At 37.9% G+C, this 21302-nt stretch overlaps 1 protein-coding gene across 3 annotated transcripts in view; it reads left to right on the top strand.

Moving 5' to 3' along the window:
• The window catches only part of LOC136864311 (mucolipin-3), a 226723-nt gene that overhangs the window by 190445 nt on the left and 14976 nt on the right, over nucleotides 1–21302 (top strand). Inside the window, exon 13 of one of the 3 annotated variants that reach the window (XR_010859293.2) lies at nucleotides 5176–5234. The exons of the other annotated variants lie outside the window; for them this stretch is intronic. The gene's annotated coding sequence lies outside the window, so the exon portion shown is untranslated. The remainder of the gene's footprint in view (nucleotides 1–5175; nucleotides 5235–21302) is intronic. 3 annotated transcript variants of the gene reach the window in all.

Genomic DNA, 21302 nt, shown 5'->3' with positions numbered 1-21302 from the left:
ATGGCAAAAAAAAAAAAAAAAAATCGAGTCACTGTTGCTGTGATCTTTGTGGATACAGTAGATTTGGCCTCAGGAAGGGCTTACAAAAGGTTGGTTGAGGATCTTTAAGAATTTGTGACCAGAGTTTACTCTTTAACTTTGCAAATGTAATCTCCATTTCTTTTAAGTATCTCCCTTCCAACCTAGTTCTGAGGCATGAATTTCTGTGCATTAAGTAATTCTTATGAGTTGTCAAATACAATGCATATTGGTTAAGATAGATTCATTGCTTAATTCTTATGATTGATTCCAATGAATTGTTCTGATGACTGAAAATGTTTTAAAGGCTACCAAACATTGTCATGTTTGTTGTTTCTCAACCCAAAAGAGTAAATACATTTGCATATGCATATTTTAATAGATAATCCAACCTTATTTATTGATTCCTCAGCCACTTGTATGTCAGGCTTCCCTTTTTCATCTTGTCCAGCTCCTAGGTCAGGTCTTCTCCTCATGCCTCTCTCTCTCTCTCTCTCTCTCTCTCTCTCTCTCTCTCTCACTTATTTTTAAAAATTATGTCTTTGAATTAGATTAGGTCTGATTTAACACACAGTCCTACACAACAATTAAAAAATATTATGTTGGCCACTAGGTGAACTGTTGTCACTCAAATGTCATTATTTTACACTTAGTTGAGGACATGGTGGTGGTAATCATGTTTTCAGAACTATTGCCCAAAATATTTCCGAAAATATGACAAACCTTTGATACAACTCATAATCTGTATACCACACAAGTCCCTTGATTCAGTGATTGTCCAGATTTATATCATTATTGTTTGAAAATTCCTTCACAGATTCATTTAGGCCTCTATCCAAGGAAAAGTCTTTCAGTGAGAATTCTCCATATGATGACTTGAACATTGACTCTTCTAATGTTTTTCTTTTTTTCCAATAAAACACTTGAGAAACACACGTAACAGGGGCCACACATTTGTCTGTATCAACCAATCTGGCTGTCAAGTGGGTCAGTCTGAAATTCTCTTAACAGCAAATATTTGCAATCTTTAAATGTTGCAAATACATATTCATAATAGGGAGATTCTATTGTGAGAAAAATGTGTCCTGGGTTACTTTCTCAGTATGCTTAGGTGTCTGTATATTAAAGCTTTGTCATGACTGCAGAAATTCTAAAAACTTCTTAAAATAATACTCTTTCATCTTCAGCACTTTGAATTGGCCTTTGTAATGGAACCTTAAGTTGATGTGCAGTGTTTAGGATTTTTATATTGACAACTTTCCACCATGAAAGGATAGCCTTTTTGTATTCTGCAGTATGCACTGATCCTTAAATGTCTGCTAAGTCACAATATTTTTCTCATCAAAAGGACTGTCAATGAGACATTCTGATTTTAGATAGTTGAGGGATGCGAGACCTTTGACAAATATAGTGCTAAATTCACTAACATACTTTCTTCAGTATTGAAGACCTTTAAAATCCTTAGATAACCACATTAAACTTATTTTTGTGTCTTCATTTTTCCATATAAATCAATCAATCAGTCAATACTGATCTGCATTTAGGGCAGTTGGCCAGGTGGCAGATTCCCTATCTGTTGTTTTCCTAGCCATTTCTTCAATGATTTAAAAGAAATTGGAAATTTATTGAACATCTCCCTTGGTAAGTTATTCCAATCCCTAACTCCCCTTCCTATAAATATTTGCCCCAATTTGTCCTCTTGAATTCCAACTTCATACTAGCTGATGTATCCGTGCTTCACTACGGAATTCTACATTGTATACAGAATTGTAGGTTAGGTAGAGTACACGTTGTGAGCAAGACTGTATTAAATTGCATAGCTCTTAACGTTATCCTGGAAACGCAATGGAGAAATCACCAAACGTCTTTTCAATATGAAGACTGCGTTATGGGAATTTTCATTGTAATGGTAGGCCTGCCTGCCTACCATCAGTCACAGTCAGGTTGGTGAATTGCATTATAATGGCACACACTCACTCTCCACCTGCCTTTTTACATCCTCAGAAAGACTGTCTTAGTGGTTTTCCGAACTGAAGTGAACATAGGTCAGTACAATGACGTCAGTAGGAATGGCGCAAGTAAAAGCAATGATTTCACATGAAATACTCGATCAAATTAAAAACCACACATTTCCTCAATTTTAACGAACAGTACTACGCTGCCTATCTAACAGTCCGAAGTTCCAGAGCTGCAATGACCAGGCCGCAGACAGCCGTGATCCGTGAACACTGCCTTTTTTTGGGGGGCGGGGTCAAATAGTGGAGAGTTCCAGGGCAAAAACTATGCCATTTTACTAATGTTTCCTAGGAGTACCCGATGAGTCGGAAAATCTCAATTCACTACACTGACAGTGGAAAAATCTATCTGATTTGTAGGCAAATTTTCCTCCAAGCCAGAGGAGAAACCCCGCTCTGCGCTGCTAATTTTGAATAAAATGAATATAGAATTTAATAAAAGTGAAGAGGAAGAAGCTCTTTTTAAGAAATGGCTCTTTTCAGGGTTGAATTTTGAGTTATTTAGTGAATTGTGGTGCTATAATTTGGAATATGCCTAAATTGTAATTCTAGACCAGGTCATACTACATGAGCCTCTGCCTTAAGAGTGCACACTACTCATTCAAAACAGTGCATCAGAGTAGGGATGGAATAGCTGGAATACTATAATGAATCATTGACTTTCGTACCAGCAGTACGGTATCAGAAAATGTTTGAACCAGATGAATGACATCCTAAAGAAGAAAGTTTTCTAACTCCCCAGCTATTTCCCACCAGTATTCAGTCAGGCTGTTATACTTGGTACGCAGCAGTAATCCCATCTATCGGAGTTGAGCGGCAGCATAAGAGACAAAGAACATCACCACAAACAATGGTCAGTGTAATGTTATTGTTAATCAATGTTATGCGCTTTCAGTATTATAGGTCTTCACGTTTGGTTTTCTTCCGACTCTGAAATACCACTCTTATCATAGTCGGTACGATAAAATTGAATACAACATAAATGGTCAGAAATTGTGTTCTCTATAACTTTTGATATGTAGTACTTTCCAATAGGACCAATAACATAGGTATTTAAAAATTAAATTTTAGGCGTCTTCCCCTAAACTACAATTTCATACAGGGCAAATAAAATTGTTTATAACTTAGACTGTAGTTTCTTATTCCCCTACTCTAAATACCAACTTTCATTAAATTCTGTTAATCCATTTTCTCGTGGCTCCACGTTGATATGGACTTGGCAAAAAAAATCATGAATATCTGAGTTATCAAAGCTGGTACGGTAACAGTGACATAAATGATCATAAATTTAATTCTATATAACTTTAGTTACGTAGAGTTTACCTATAGGACCACTAGTAATGTAAATATTTGATAATTCAATTTTAGGCCTTCCCCTAAACTACCATTTCACTCAGCATGAGTAAAATGATTTATAGCCTAGATTGTAGTGGCTCATTCCCTGACTTCACATACCAATTTTCATTAAATTCTCTTCATCCGTTTTCTCGTGATGCGTGTACACACATAAAGACAGAAATTACGGAAAAGTAAAAAGCGCATTTCCTTGTTACTATGGACATGACCGATACAGAAATACCATTCTTTCCAAATTCTGAGCAATGTACAGGCAAAACTCTTATATATGTAAATTGTGATCTTTCCTAATGTTAAAGACGCCACTCAAACTTATTCGTCTACTAATGTCATTCCATGCGTTCCCTCCTCTGACAGCTCGGAACATACCACTTATGATATAGATGGCGATTCCCCTAGGGAATCTGAAATATTTGTCCTGAATGAGTACATTTATAATACCAATGTAAATGGTCCGTTATTGGACATAATAAATTTTCCAGATAATTCGTTCCTGGTTGCCAGCGTTTCGCTCCCGTGTGCTAGGTGGGTGTGTCTTGGTGGGTGTGCTAGGTACCAACTGATCAGCCCAACCTAGCACATGGGGGCGAAACGCTGGCAACCTGGAATGAATTAGCTTGAAAATTTATAATGTCCAATAACGGACCATTTATACTGGTATTTCATACCACTTAGTCGAGCAGTTCGTCTTCTTGCTCCCAATTCTTCCCAGCCCAAACTTTGCAACATTTTTGTAACACTACTCTTTCATCAGAAATCGCCCAGAACAAATCAAGCTGCTTTTCTTGGGATTTTTTCCAGTTCTTGAATCAGGTAATCCTGGTGAGGGTCCCATACACTGGAGCCATACTCTAGTTGGGGTCTTACCAGAGACTTATATGCCCTCTACTTTACATCCTTACTGCAACCCTTAATCTCCCTCATAACCATGTGCAGAGATCTGTACCCTTTATTTACAATCCCATTTATGTGATTACCCCAATGAAGATTTTTCCTTATATTAACACCTAGATACTTACAATGATCCCCAAAAGGTCTTTCACCCCATCAACGCAGTAATTAAAACTGAGAGGACTTTTCCTATTTGTGAATTCATTGCTTTGCTTCAGATAATTATTTCCCTAACATCTTTGAATAGGTGCACCGTATCAAAATAATAGAAATATTGTACTGAGTTAGTTGGCCATGCGGTTAGGGGCGCGCAGCTGTGAACTTACATTTCGGAGAAGTGGGTTCGAACCTCACTGTCGGCACCCCTTAAGATATTTTTCCATGGCTTCCCATTTTAATACCAGGCAAATGCTGGGGCTTTACCATAATTAAGGCCACAGTTGCTTCCTTCCCACTCCTAGCTCATTCCTTTCCCATTGTCACCATAAGACCTATCTGTGTCGGTGCGACGTAAAGCCAATTTTAAAAATGTCTTGGACTAAAAGGATTGGCAATATATAGTGTAATGGCTTCATCACAAATGTGTTACGATTCATTCTGTTACCGCATATCGGTGACAAAACGGCAAACCCACATTCATGTAATGCTTTTAGTACCTGGAGTGTTATTTCCTTCATTCTTCTGTATGTAAAATCTTTACAGGATGTAAGGCTATAATATCCTCAATTGCAGAAAATAAGAAAGTCTAAATGAATGCTTGAATTTTAATGGCAATGCCATTGTTTTTCTGAAAAGCCTTCTAAACAACCCCCTCTGTCACTCTTTTCCTTATGTGAATTTCATCGGAAAGAACCTTGATAATTTTTTAATGTGGTTTTAAACGTTTTTATTTTAGATAATTTGCTTGAGAATTCTTCAAACCTACTTCACTCTTCATGTCGGCACTTAATCATCGTAAGTAAAAAGTGTGAGGTGATGTCAAAACACTTAAATGTTTCAGTGGGATGTTTGCACCTGGAATGAAATAAATATTGCAGATGCCCACAGAAATATTTCTTGAGACATGCTGACCTCAAGTTGTTCATTTAAAAATGTGAGTTTTGAATGAGTGGCAATGGGTCCTCACAGTCTAGGTTTAGTGAGTCATTAACACAGTTGCCTTGAGCTAAGCACGTATTATTTATCTTGTTAACTATATCCAGTGGTGTAAAAGTGTTACTGAAAGCTTTCAAATGACATTGTAAACACTCGAATGCTCAATATATGGTATAATATGTCCTAAATTCCAGCTATATATTTTAGAAGGTATCTTGCAACAATTTAAGCATAGGCCTACTTGCACACTTAAACCTTCAAAAAATATTATAGATACTTTGATAGTTGGAATGTTGCTTTGAAGTTTGTATAATAAAACCTTATCAACATCAATTTTACTTGAAAATTCAAGTAAATTTGTCGTCATGTGATGTCTTGTCCCCTTCACACCATGTCTTGAAGTTTAGTTCATCATTCTGCGATATATCCTCTCTCCTTTCTTTTGACAGTTTTTGTTTTGAAGGGTTGGTTGTGACACACATGAGGGCTGCCCAGGAATGTTGGCATAGCATCGTCAGTTAATTTTGGGTATCACCTGGGCACAATTAAAATAAAACTGTCTGGTCTTTTTGCAGTGATATGATTCTCAGAAAAATTTCTAATACAGATACATGTATATTTACTGGGTTGAAAATCAGCTCAGTGTATAGCACATGGGGCCGATGACCTTCGATGTTAGGCCCCTTTAAACAAGCATCATCATCATCATCATCAGTGTATAGCACGAGTTCATTTATTTTGCTTCTCCTTATCGCTAGGAAATGCAAATGTTGAGATGGCCCCTTCCTTATTTGAACAATAATTTATTATGGTAGATGTGCAACCAGACTCACTACACATTTGCCCCATATTATAAAGAGGAACCTGCACTACATTATAATAATAATAATAATAATAATTATTATTATTATTATTATTATTATTATTATTATTATTATTATTTTAAAAAAATTGAACAAAACTTCCAGAAGACCAATACATGAAACTTCTATAGAACCTTTAAGACCAATCTCTGCAAATTCAATCCTCCAAGCCTACAGTTCAGAAGCCCCAAGAGTAAAATGGCTCACAATGATAAGAACAATTGCCAGATTCTGGCAAATTATATTGCACCCCTTTTGAACTGTGAAGCTCCAAATTCCTCATTCCCTTTTGAAAATGCTGTGCGTATTCATCCCAGTTCATTCCCACAAATGAAAGAACAACTCAAATTATTCAGTCACTTAAAGATAACGACCGAGCTCGATAGCTGCAGTCGCTTAAGTGTGGCCAGTATCCAGTGTTCGGGAGATAGTAGGTTCGAACCCCACTGTCAGCAGCCCTGAAAATGGTTTTCCATGGTTTCCCATTTTCACACCAGGCAAATGCTGGGGCTGTACCTTAATTAAGGCCATGGTCGCTTCCTTCCCACTCCTAGCCCTTTCCTGTCCCATCGTCGCCGTAAGACCTATCTGTAATACCAATATAAATGGTCCGTTATTGGACATTATAAATTTTCCAGCTAGCTCATTCTTGGTTGCCAGCATTTCGCCCTCGTGTGCTAGGGTGGCTCATCAGTTGGTACCTAGCACACCTACCAATACGCTGGCTAGTGCATACCGTGGAGGCCACTGCGTAGGCTAACTGGAGCCACTGGCAGTGCCAATGCACTAAGAGACTTTGTCTCATCACTAAAAATTGATGCCTGCTTGGCCATCAGATGATATAGATGTTGATTCCCATAGGGAATCTGAAATATTTGTCCTGAATGAGCAAATTTATAATACCAATATAAATGGTCCGTTATTGGACATTATAAATTTTCCAGCTAGCTCATTCTTGGTTGCCAGCGTTTCGCCCTCGTGTGCTAGGGTGGGCTCATCAGTTGGTACCTAGCACACCTACCAATACGCTGGCTAGTGCATACCGTGGAGGCCACTGCGTAGGCTAACTGGAGCCACCGGCAGTGCCAATGCACTAAGAGACTTTGTCTCATCACTAAAAATTGATGCCTGCTTGGCCATCAGATGATATAGATGTTGATTCCCATAGGGAATCTGAAATATTTGTCCTGAATGAGCAAATTTTTAGTGATGAGACAAAGTCTCTTAGTGCATTGGCACTGCCGGTGGCTCCAGTTAGCCTACGCAGTGGCCTCCACAGTATGCACTAGCCAGCGTATTGGTAGGTGTGCTAGGTACCAACTGATGAGCCCACCCTAGCACACGAGGGCGAAACGCTGGCAACCAAGAATGAGCTAGCTGGAAAATTTATAATGTCCAATAACGGACCATTTATATTGGTATTATAAATTTGCTCATTCAGGACAAATATTTCAGATTCCCTATGGGAATGAACATCTATATCAAGACCTATCTGTGTCGGTGCGACGTAAAAACAACTAGCAAAAAAATAAAGATAACGAGGCACCAGGCAAGGACGCTATAATTGCTGAACTTTGGAAATATGCAGAGACAAAAGTCTGGATAAACTAACAAATTATCTGCGAGATTGATGATAATGCTTGTTGTTTAAAGGGGCCTAACATTGAAGGTCATCGGCCCCTAGATCTGCGAGATTTGGGAAACACATTCTTCCAAAAATGCCTGGATTTCAGCTTTGATTCACCCCCTTCATAAGAAGAGTGATAAAACAGACATGAATAACTACCATGGCATCTCTCTCCTGCTGATAACATAGAAGATTCTGTCAAAAGCCCATCAAACGAGGGCAGAACAATAATTAGACCCACAAATCAGTGAATATCAGGGAGGTTTCAGAAAAGGGCGTGCTTGCAGCAAACAAATTGTGAACCTCAAATCCATCCTTTCATATTTGAAGCTCAGAAATAAAGAATTTGTGGTGACTTTCATAGATTTCAAGAAGGCATATGACTCAATAGATCGTACCACTCTGATCAGAATTTTGAATGAATTTGGCCTAGGCAACAAAATCAGAACAATCATCCTACAAATATTGACCAACACCACTTCGAAGGTGAAGTTTAGGGAAGAGATTTCAGATGCGTTTGAAATCAAGACAGGAATTAGGCAAGGAGATGGACTTTCACCTCTACTCTTCAACTGTGTCCTTGAAAAGGTCATCCAGGAGTGGCGCAAAGAACTGTGTAATCAAGGAGTTGAAGTCGGAGTCGGACTATGGTGCAAAAGCCAAAATGTTGTTGTTGATTGCCTATCCTTTGCAGATGATCTTGCACTTTTGTCCGATACCTTTAATGGAGCCATGGAACAGGTTTTTCAGCTTAAAACACAAGCAGCAAAGACAGGCCTTCAGATCTCTTTTGAGAAAACAATTTTTTAAAACTAATATCTGGCTGGCACTACTATTGCAACAACTTAGATGTCGTGGAGAAGATCGTGAAGTCTTTTGATTCTACAGAATCGTCCTTCATAAAACCCACTCAAGATTTATTTTCAAGCACTACATAAAAACGCAGACCTGGCTTTTTTGCTAGTTGCTTTACGTCGCACCGACACAGATAGGTCTTATGGCGACGAAGGGATAAGAAAGGCCTAGGAGTGGGAAGGAAGCGGCCGTGGTCTTAATTAAGGTACAGCCCCGGAATTTGCCTAGTGTGAAAATGGGAAACCACAGGAAACCACCTTCAGGGCTGCCGGCAGTGGGGTTCGAACCCACTCTCTCTGAGATGCAAGCTCAGAGCTGCACGGCCCTAACCACATGACCAACTCGCCTGGTTATAATTAAGGTACTATTGAAATAATTCAGTGGTGAGTAACTTTGCTTCAACAGAAAACTGATTGGGAGAACTGGTAATAATTATGTCATTCAAAATAGAATATGATTGTATCACCTGTGAGACTGCTGCATTTCTCATCTCTGGGACCAGGTAGTCATTCTCCCATGCAGGGTTGTTATACAAATTAGACTCTTATTTTGACATTATTTGTGCTTGTGGCTTTGAAATGAAGCACTGCATACTTCCTGACAACTGCAGTAGTAGGGACAACCTTGAGCTGTGATGTTGCAGCACTTGCATCGTATCAGTCTCGGCTGTGAAACATTGCTTTTTTTTTCCCAGGGATAAATTTCCTCTCGGAGTACTATACACGACTGATGCAGAGCTATAAAAAGAAATAATAAATAATAATTAATATAAAACTTCCTCCATGAGGAGGCTGTCACAAGGACAAAGTATATAGACTACACAGTATTATGTCTTCCAAGCCATTGGTGGATTTGCCAGATTTTTTTTTTTTTCTAGTGGCTTTATGTTGCACCGACACAGATAGGTCTTATGGCGACGATGGGATAGGAAAGGCCTTGGAGTTGGAAGGAAGCGGCCATGGCCTTAATTAAGGTACAGCCGCAGCATTTGCCTGGTGTGAAAATGGCAAACCACGGAAAACCATCTTCAGAGCTGCCGACAGTGGGATTCGAACCCACCATCTCCCGGGTGCAAGCTCGCAGCCGATGACTCCTAACCACACAGCCAATTAGCACGGTGATTTGCCAGATAGAAAGGCTCAGAAATAAATTTGGAATACGGCATGATGTATGGTTCATCAAATGCTATATAGATGATTGCAGAGTATGGTTATTGAACCTCACATTGCGATGATAGCGATGTCAGAAATTAGTGTCCGATTGAGACCGAGAGAATCCCATAGCTGTACAAGAAATATAGGGACTGCACCTGGAGCTCCCATCATGAGTCCTTGGATAGAGATGTCTATTCTGTACAGAATGATTTTGAAATAGCAAAGTTCTAAAATTCTGTTCTTTTTGTTTTATTTTCTTATTCTGAGAGGAGATAATTTAAGGTTTGTGTTCTAAATAAATATTCATGATGTATATAAAAATTGTGGACTGAAGTAAGAAACAACGGCCAAAAAATCATACCTCTTGTTATGAAATATAGTGACACTAATTTGCTAAATATTGGTGTTGGGTTCAAGAATTGAAAATTTTATTACAAAATTCAGATGTTTTAACTTCCCATGTTCATGTATTGGCAGATTGAAACTGTAGTTGAATAGTGTAGTAACTGTCACTAAAATGTTGTAGTGGAATGGATAACTGAATATAATTGCTTGAAGTTAAGGCATAATATATTTTATTTTCCCTGCAAATGTTGTGTTGCTTCAAAGTGATTGTAATAAAATGGAATATTGTAATATAAAGCCCATGAAATGTGAGAGGAGATAATTGCCAGAAAACAATCTGTTCTTTGTAATGTGCAGCCCAGCCCAGAAGTATTTTGCCTCAAGCATTGTTAGTATTGTCTCGTTTTATTAACATAATATTGTAGCATGAGTACAGCTGATCACCTTTTATACATTTGAATACAGCAAAAGGTTTCTTTTGGAAAGGTGTGGCTGTTTGTTGATTAACCAGATCTAGATATTCTCAAGTTTCTCTTCTGTAGTGAACTCTATCGTTAACATTATTTTTCTGATGAGGCAAGAGCCTTCTTCTGGGTTATGTCCTGTTTTCAATGTTGGAATTACTGCTTCTTACAGCTTTACTGTGTCCCTCATTTTGTCTTGGTAGAGTACTGACTGTTTACGGAAAACCTGACTACCGTTAGTATTGATGTAAGGATATAATGATTGCACATGAATCCGTCATGTAAATGATTATGGTACATACATTTCTTGCACAGTTCAAATGTATTGCAGATAAACAATATTGAACTCTGTAGTATGTCTTAGTTCAGTTGTGAATTCTGTGTAGCATGCATGCATTATTTATTTTGTTTGTAAATCATAGCATCAAAATATTTTAAGATACTTCTGTAAATGCAGAACTTTAGTACTTTTTTTTTTTTTTTAGAAAGGACAGCATTGGTTTAACTTCTGGGGTAGTGTGGCTCCTTGAAAGTAAATGTACATCAATAAAGTTCTTTCCATTAAAGTCATTAACACTTCAGACAAATGAATTATTTAATCTATATAAAATAATTTGACATTTTGTGGATTGTTTGGAAGAATACTTTGTTTTTAAAACAAACTGTGTAGAGATTTGAGCTCTTTTTTTGAAGAGGAACATTTCAATAAATGTTTAGAATGATGCTTGGTGTTTAAAGGGGCATAATTTTTAAGGTCATTGTCCCAATGGTTGCAATAAGGTACTAAGTTCTTTTGCTTGTGGACGTGGGGTTGTTGGATCATTAGTTCTCTAACCAACATCATACAGAGTGGCGCATGAATGAGTTATCATTTTGTTGTTCACTAAAAACTTCGGGTATATAAACTCAAAGAAACATATACTACAATATATAACAGTACAGAGAATTTTTCTAACTCGGCACATGCTCCATATGGCCACCATTTTGATTTCTAACTTCCTTCAAATGAACACTGATGTTAACAATTATCAACAGAACATGCCTTCCATGATTTCACTGCATGCTTGAAGAATAAGTCATCTTAGCTCCAATAAATCATGTGGATGTTCTGGAAAAGTATTTTCATTTAGGTACCCCCAAACAAGGAAGTCACATTGTTTTGAGGTCTGGAGTATTGTGAGGCCAAAATTGTCCATCATTGAAATGACTTGGAAACCTGAGTGAAATGACCCACTTGTCAAAATGCTCATGTAGTGAATCACACAATGTTTGCAGTCTTTCTCCATCTTGCTTGAACCACTGCGTGTTGAAGGGCAATGCAGTACCAAGAAGCTGTAAAACGAAGTTACTGCAGAGCATGCTCAAATCACGCACACTGTTCAGTTTCTTTAAACAAAAAGGGTCCAATAAGCCATGACTGGAAATTGCATCCCACGCTGTAATTCTCGGAGCTTGATGTAGTCGTTTAGGAAGCACTTGTGCATTTTCAATAGTACAAAAGTGTATGTTTTGTTTATTAATCTCAACGTCCAGATGAAAATGTGCCTTGTCAGAAAACTAAATATTGTTAAGAGTTTGTTGCCAATTTTCCACCCACTGAACTGCTGCACAGAGATCACCTTGTACAGGAGCATATGAAGGTCACTTTTAAGTATCCGTTGAACAGAGCGTCTGGATATTCCCAGTTGTACTGCTGCCTTTCTACACGATTCTCCTGGGCTTCTTTTTATAGCAACTCGTACTGCTTCAATATTCTTCGGCAAACAAACAAGCTTCGGTCGAAGGTCACTGTGGTTCCAATATTGTTCTCTCCTGTACAAATTTCTCTTACATCCCGTGAATGGTTATGTTTGAGGGGCCCATCGCATGTTTAACTTGTCATATATGCTTCTTAGTCACAACAAGGCTTTTCGTTTCATGAAAGAGTAACACCACTGCTGATCGCTGCTGCTGTATTGGTATTATCAGTCTTCCCTTATCGGCCGTTGTTGTAAACACTAGTATCCTAGGGAGGGTATTGTAAATTATGCATCATTTCATAACTCATTTGTTTCTCCATGCTTTACTGCTACTGCTGTTGAGATGTTTCCTTTTTTCCCCAATTTGTTTTACATCACACCAATACAGGTAGGTCTTATGGTGATGATGGGATGGGAAAGGCCTAGGAGTAGGAAGGAAGCAGTGGTAGTCTTAACCCTCTGTGCTGCACGTATTTGTTAGGTACTAACCAAGAGTGCCACCCACTTTTTGTCCGATTTGCAATCCTCTAGGAACAAAAATCATTACTGTCTCAATTTATACCCATTTCAGTGAATTTTTTTCATTTATATAAAAGAAATGTCCCTTTCAATAAATGATGCTTTATGTCAAAAATCATTTGTAGTTGAAATTAAAATAAATCATGAATTTAAAAATTTTAAATTCAGTTAATGAAAATCTACATTTTAAGGCAAATATGTAGTTCAAAATGTCAGTATGACACACTAACTGTTGGTACTTCTTGCAGTACACCCTCTTGATTGTGTTTTGGATAAAATTATTTGGAGTGATAATAGGTAATAAAAACTGAAATAAAAGCTAAAGATTCAGCATCATGAGGACGGGCATGTTTCAGTGAAAGTAACTCGAGGTAAGGGTGAGATGGTTGGTATAGTAAATAACTTATAGTTATGAATTTCATTGGTTCCGTATTGAAGTGGGATTACAACAAAATTAAATTCTTTTCAAGGTCCACCTATTCAATACAATGACGTTTTATTGTGATTTAATCACATGTCAAATAGTCAAATGGTACCAGTTTCGGCATCTATGTGCCATCATCAGCCTTGGGTACAAATTAAAACAAGATATACATTCCTAAAACATCTAAAACACATTTTAACACATTATAAAATAACATACAATTAATGTGGTGATACATGAAATACGATAAAATTATGATACAATTGGTATGATATAAAATTCTTAAAATTCCGGCTGTTCGTTACATAATTCAGTCTGTGTGCATCCGGGTGAATTTTTACATAAACTCATAAAAGAAAAAGAAAAAACTCATATTTCGACCACCTTCACTTATAATAATGACGTCCACAAAATCACCAACCTTTTCAGAAAACATAACGTAAGAATTTTATTCAAAACTAACAATAGAACTTCCGAAATTTTACACAACTCTGCATCAATCAATACCCCCAGTATCTACTCCAAATCTGGAATATATAGACTAAAATGCAATAAATGCAGCAGCTCCTACATAGGTCAAACAGGACGCAATTTTATGATTAGATATTCGGAACACGTCAACGCGATGAGACACAATAAGTTCTCCGCCATGGGTGTACATATGCACGACACTAATCACAAATTTACCGACATTGAACAAGATATGGAAGTTCTTCAAACAGTAAACAAGGGACCCACAATGAATATCATTGAAAGTTGTTACATCAACTGCGACCAATATTTTAACCCCAATTATAATTTAAATGAGATTTACGAGAAACCCAATATTCTTTTTGATCTTTTAATCGATTGGCTTAAAAATACCAAACTATCGAAAAACAGTTCGATTTTCCAAGTAATCCGGAATACACACTCCCGTCAATTACCCCCACTACCCCATCCTTCCGCCCCGCCTTAGTTCCATTCCCCCGCAAGCGCTCCGCCTCCTTCCTTCCCCTCGCCTTCCCCTAGCCTCCTTTACCGTTGCTCACACACTTCGTCCGGCTCTGTCTGTGTAACAACACGTTCACATGCTGCTCAAGGTGAGTCAATCATCATTTAACGATTCTAATGTTTCCAGTAACTTCCATACATTGCTTCCAACATCTAACTTAGCTAATTTCTTCTTCAGGTTCAAATTGAAGTGGGAAGTCATCTCTAAATACATCATGATCTTACATGATCAAAGTAAACTTCCCTGGAACCACCTAATATCTAAAGGAACAAATGTCATTCACATAGACAGCATACAACTGTAAAAATTCACCCGGATGCACACAGACTGAATTATGTAACGAACAGCCGGAATTTTAAGAATTTTATATCATACCAATTGTATCATAATTTTATCGTATTTCATGTATCACCACATTAATTGTATGTTATTTTATAATGTGTTAAAATGTGTTTTAGATGTTTTAGGAATGTATATCTTGTTTTAATTTGTACCAAAGGCTGATGATGGCACATAGATGCCGAAACTGGTACCATTTGACTATTTGACATGTGATTAAATCACAATAAAACGTCATTGTATTGAATAGGTGGACCTTGAAAAGAATTTAATTTTGTGATAGTAAATAACAGTCAGGGGTAACTTCAGTGAATAATGACAATGTGTGATATTATTAATACCAGTATTGATATTACCTTGGAAATCTTTGTTACTTTCCGAATTATCTCTAACCACGGCACTTGGCTTTGTTCCACTTACAAAATTGTTTTCAGAATCATTCTCACTGACTATAAACTCATTAGAATAGTTTTCAACACTATTATGAAGTCTGGTTCACTTTCTGACTCAACATTCCCTAAACTGTATGTAATCAGCTAGATCATCGTTTGCAAATACGTTGTTGCATAAGTCCGCCATCATTGTTGACATATGCGGACACGACGTTCACGTTTTGAAATACTCGTCACACAGAAACAAATAATTTTATGCAGCTCTTAGTGGTAAATTCGGAGACTATGCACCTTCCTTGATAGGAAGGTTTCTAAAAGTCTGCACGAGGAATGAAATGTCATTCCTGGCACTTTCGGCGAGTTCACAGAGGAATAAAAAAATATCACTTGGTGCTCAAAGAGTTGAGGTACACCATTTGCCTGGTGTGAAAATAAGAAACCACAGAAAACCATCTTCTTGGCTGCCTGCAGTGGGGCTCGAACCCACTACCTCCCAGATGCAAGCTCTCAGCTGCGCGCCCCTAACCACATGGCCATCTCGCCCGGTTGTTGAGATGCTCAATGGGATATATAGTGCGACTGATAAGTTATGTAAGAATCAAGTGGAGATTCATTTCATGCACCCCCCTGTATCTTGAATGTCTTTCTGCTGTTGTATGCTTATTACGCTCTCAGATGTACCTTTGGTTCTATTGTAAGTTTAAATTATTATTAACCATATAAATTATCTGAAAGAAGTTGCATGTATAAAGCATTCAAAACAGAATATGAAAGTTGCAATTAAGACCTAATCTTAGAAATTCTGCTCCTCAAGAAGCCCTATTCTGATCTGTGGGAATGGATGCATTATGTACCCAAATTGAAAATTTATTTTTGGTTCATTGCTCTGCACATGGAAAAACAATCTCTCAGGAACACTAACACAAATGCAAGCATTCTTTTAATTCACTTCATATTCCTTTCTCTTTCCAAGGTAATTGGTAAAATGTCCCTTCTGACTTAGTGAGTAAAGCTGTACAGTTTCTAGTCTATCTGTTTCATGAGACAAGCATACAGCTCAACCAACCAACTCCCCTGAAGGAAGTCTGTCAGTGGATCTCGTCCCTTCAGCCCTTATTTTTACTGATAGTCAAGTTGACTAGAGCCACCTGGAAAGCCAACATATGGACCTCCAACAAATAAATATCACTGATTGGCTAATTGACTTAATTTTCTTTGAGGTACCAGTATGGTTAAGTGTTTCACAACTATGTGCTTGCTCGGCTCATAACGCCATCTGACAGTCAGGTTGAAGAAGTTTCCTATGGTTACTGCACTACTAGAAACTTTTATTTCATAGACGTTATACAGATGGGTCAGATTTTAGTGGATGAGCCCTGGCATCAATTGAAGTACATGTAAAGCTAATCAGAATTCTTCTTCAAGTGGGTTTTAATTGCATTATGCTGTAACCAGAACAACTACATATTTCCTATACTGAGATTACACTACAAAATTGTTTCAAATACCAGTTCTTAACCACTTGACGTGCTTTGACGGATCTCTCCATCCTGACTCGACTGCACTCCGGTACAGAGACAGATCTCTCCGTCCGCGCGTAGTGTTTATTTCTGGACCTGCTCCAAGCTGCATTCCTTTGTGAAAGGATTTGATATTAGCAAGGTAACCTCTTGACAGATGGAAGCATTCCGTTTATGTATTCGATAAACACTTCTGTGCAGTTATTCTGTGGAAAGAATAACCTGTATCTTAGCAACCTCATAGTAAGCAAAATCATGGCTGCCTCCAAGTTCAGTGAGGAAGCGATTATAAGGGAATTTTTAGAAGTGAGTGACATTGATGTAGAAATAAGTGACGAAGAATGTAGTTAAAATTAAAGTAGTGAAAGTAGTTGGTGTGATAGTGACATGAGCGCTGGTAGGGGTGAACAAAGTGCTGTTTTGCCTTCAAATATGTCACTGAATTTTCTACAACTGATGCCTCACCAGCAGCTTCTAATCATATTTTACACGATAGGGAATGGAACTGGGAGCACGTAAGTAATACTCCAGAATATCATTCACGCATTGCAACTGGTGAAATAGTGTTGTCAAAGGCACCTAGGACAATGCCCGAACGAACTGCAAGTTGTGAACGAATTTCTAACAGCAGACTTTTCAGAACATCTAACCAATGAGACAAATGCTTATGCAAGTAAATGTCTTGTATGAGCTGCTGAGGATATAAATAGGGTAATGTCATATGAAAAGGAACACTGGTTTCCTGTATCTGTGGATGAAATGAAGATTACCTTGAAGTGTAAAGTATGATGGAAAAAAAGTAGTTCAGACCCAATCTTGTTGTTGACTACAGCTGTGGAATGGGTGGTGTTCATTCCCATGACCAGAGACTCCCATCATTCCCCTTGATGAAGTACGTAAAAGGACACAAAAAATATACTTCTACATGCTAGACATGACACTTCCGAATTCCAACATCATTCATCGCCTCCTCAACCCTGACAAGAAGCGAGTAGGCTTTACCAGCTTCTGGATCAATTTGGCCGATGAGCTGTTGGCAAGTGTGACCTTACCTGACTATCCAAAATGAAGACACCCAAGCCTTAGGGATACACCACTGAGACTTCAGGGAAGCACTGGGGACATTTTCCAACCAAAATACCCCCAACAACGAAGGAGGTTATCCCATCACGCAGATGCAAAGTCCGTGTGACACGGTGTCTGAGGAAGGAATCTTCATTTGAATGCCACCGGTGCAAGGTGGTGCTGCACGTATTTGACTGTTTTATGATCTACCATACACATTAAGACTTCACAAAGTACATCTGACAGTAGTTTGGATATTTACTCTCATCAAGTTGTTGTAAAGCATGCTTTTTCAGTGTCGGTGATAATATCATGTAAAGTAATGAAAATAAATGGTACACCAAGGCATAAATAAGTTCAGTTAAATGGTATGTGAATGGGTTAAGGTTGAGCCTTTGAGGGTAGATATAGAATGATGACATCTGTTGATCCAGAAAAAGAAGCTTCTTATAATGCTGACTGCAGTAAAATTATCATAATGACCAGGGCCCAGATTATGATCACCTAATAAATGCCAAAAATGACCTTAAAAATCTTGAAAGAAAGTGCTTAAAATGGGCAAAAATGACCCTAAAACGTGAAGGAATATCTATATTTACCTAAAATAGTAAATATGTGCAGTATACATTATCCTTGACTCCTAATGGAGTGAATACAATTAACTTAAGTGTCGTCAGATATAATAAAAGATGCAGAAACATTTGAGAGAATATTTGTCTTTTAAATCAGTCAAAATAAATGATCATCTATATGTCACCTTTGTTAGGATATTATACAATCCCTGCAATCCACTGATTTTCGGGATACCACTTGTTCGTTGTGACCCACAAGTTACTGAATGGTAAATCTTATCTGATGCTCCTTTCAGTTCATATATTTCTCAGAAAGGTAATTGACCATATGTAAAACTCAAGAGTTATAAAATAATTTTCCATCAATTGACAGCTAAAGCTTTGTCTTTGCATTCTGGCACTTGAAGTGAATCACACACGAATGAATAAAACTCGCACTGTGTAAAACGAAACTAACAAGCACTACTACTCAGGCAGTTCAACAAATGACTGAAATGTGAATTTGTATCTACTACAGGGATAATACCTCCCACTGTTACTGCAAGCCCATCCAAATAAGTAGCAATGTCTTGTTGCTCTATAGGGATGCAGATTTCCGATGAGTATGGATAAGGGTTGTAGGAGGTTATTTTATTGCAGTTTTTTACCTGAATACTGAACCTTTAGATGTTAATGTTTATTGAAAACTTGGACGATATTCAGTTACGTTGATTACCCAATGTAAATGCATGAAAGTGACTAAATAATAATGCAAAACAATGAAAAATGTAACAAATTACTGAAACTGACAAAATAATACGGTGAAATTGAAAAGAAAAAAAAAAAGACAAGTTAAAAATGCAAAAAAAAAAAAAAAAAAAAAGACAAAATATTAAGTGATTTACAGTGCAGTTCTGTAATCATCGGGGGGAACCATGATCTGAATTTATATGTATAAGTTAGTAATGTGTATGATGCACCAGTTAAAAGATGACAAGTCATCAATATCTGGGCCCTGATAATGACTGATACAACAATGTGTAGGGAGATCCACTGCTGTTGATGTGGCAGACACACCTTCAAGAAAGAGGTCCTTGGTATCTTTCCAAGCATCATAATGGCAGGATGATTATCATTTAAATGTAATTAATATGAAATGCATAGTATCAAATATTCCAAAGTAAATATAGAAACTAGAAACATGTTACGAGAAATTCAATCGCATGTAACATGGTTATTCCTTGTGTTAATCTGTATTCAACTTGCTGGCAATAGGCATCAATGATCTTGAAAATAGCACAGTGAGATGGTAGTTATAAAACCATTGTCTTTAAGTGCTCAGGGGTGGACTGTGGTAATCATAAACTAACTAAACCCCATGGTGCTACAGCCCTAAGTGGGCCTTGGGTTACCAAGAGACTGTTGTTCATTCCAGAATAAGGATGTTGGTGTCCTTATAAAACTGAAGATCACTGAGCAAGTGGTGCATGGTTGCATTTGTGAGATAGTGGGTTCGAACCCCACTATTGGCTACTCTGAAAATTGTTTTCCGTGGTTTCCCATTTTCACACCTTAATTAAGGCCACTGTCACTTCCTTCCCACTCCTGGCCCTTTCCTATCCCATCATCACCATAAAACATGTGTCTTAGTGTGATGTAAACCAAATTGTAAAAGAATTCGGTAGTTCATGAACACAAGAGTGTTAGCTACATAAAAAACTAAGCCTTGCTGTCTATAAAATAATTGAATTTAGTGGACTGTTAGTTGATAAAATCACACGTATGTAACAAACTTTACAACTTCACTTTACCAGATCTAACTCTGCTTTAGAGGCAAACTTATGACTATTTTTCCCATGTTCATCAAAGTTCTTGAATTAGTGTGTGTATTTTTCTGATAAAGAGGTACCATAAAAATTAACCTTCATTTAGTAGTTTCTCAAATAGTTTCCTCAGCCTTCCTTGGCATCATCCTTCATGAGGAGTCCTCCTTTATCATCATTCATGAACTCTGGTGCCAAGATGTCCTTCATGTTGTTGTGTTTTCGAGCTGCAATCTTGTAGAGCCTTTTCTGACCCTCTGGACTTTCCAAATTGTCATACAGACTCTCACGCCTCTGCATTCGCTTGCGCCACTGCTTTTGCTGCTGCCTCTTTTTTAAGCCTGTTCTTTTCCTCCTCCAGGCTTGGGTCACACATTGTCCATGCCTGAAACTCCCTTTCTTTTTCTTTTTTTTTTTTTTTTTTCCCCCCCTTCCTAAACAGTGTCGTTCCAGAATCATGCCTCTTTTCTGATGTTTAGATTCCCTTGGAAATACCAAGCTGTTCTCTGGCATTCAGCGAGCCTTGAAAGTGTCCCATGGATAACCCGCAGTCAATTCGTCGGCGACCTCAATACAGCAGTTCAAATATGTCACCACAGTGTCCATGAAGTACACTCCTTCTGGCTTTCTCACCTTGAACCACTTGATCTTGTCCACTGTAACCATCGCCTTCTGCTATGCACTGCATGCCTTTCCACTCTGCTGAGAGTGCATACATTGAAGTAGTGTACAATTTCTCTACCAGCGCTACTAGGATGTTAACTCACTGGCAGGCAGTTTACACATGCAGAATTTTCCTACTCGTAGGCTTTGCGTTGAGAACTTAAACACGCTGAAACCATTCGGTTACTTCTGAAGCAATGTGTTCTATAAAAATGAGTATAGCATATTTACAAATAACTTAGGTTCAACTTTTTCACATGGCTGTTGTCCGAAGAGACGAGACAATTAAAGGGAGGACATAATTCGAGTTCAGGAAGAATGCATTGTGTTACAGTTTCACACATTGTAGCAAATTTGAACTTTGTAGCTTCAACAACAAACTTTAAAGGTATCCACACTACTGTAATAGTTCAGTGGGATAATGCAGCTTATCAGAAATATCCCATTGTAATTTAAGTCCATCAAAAGGGAGGTACATTTTTGTTTTCCAATCAACTGACAGCAGAACTTGCAGTTGATTTCCTTCTGTACCTGCAGCATTATTGTGCTCCAATATATGCCAATGTTGCCAGTTCCATTGTTACATATCC

This window comes from Anabrus simplex, chromosome 2 (assembly GCF_040414725.1).
Source record: "Anabrus simplex isolate iqAnaSimp1 chromosome 2, ASM4041472v1, whole genome shotgun sequence".
NCBI classification, from domain to species: Eukaryota; Metazoa; Arthropoda; class Insecta; order Orthoptera; family Tettigoniidae; genus Anabrus; species Anabrus simplex.
The sequence above is the reverse complement of the archived record's forward strand: the minus strand, read 5'-3'. Positions and strand labels throughout refer to the sequence as shown.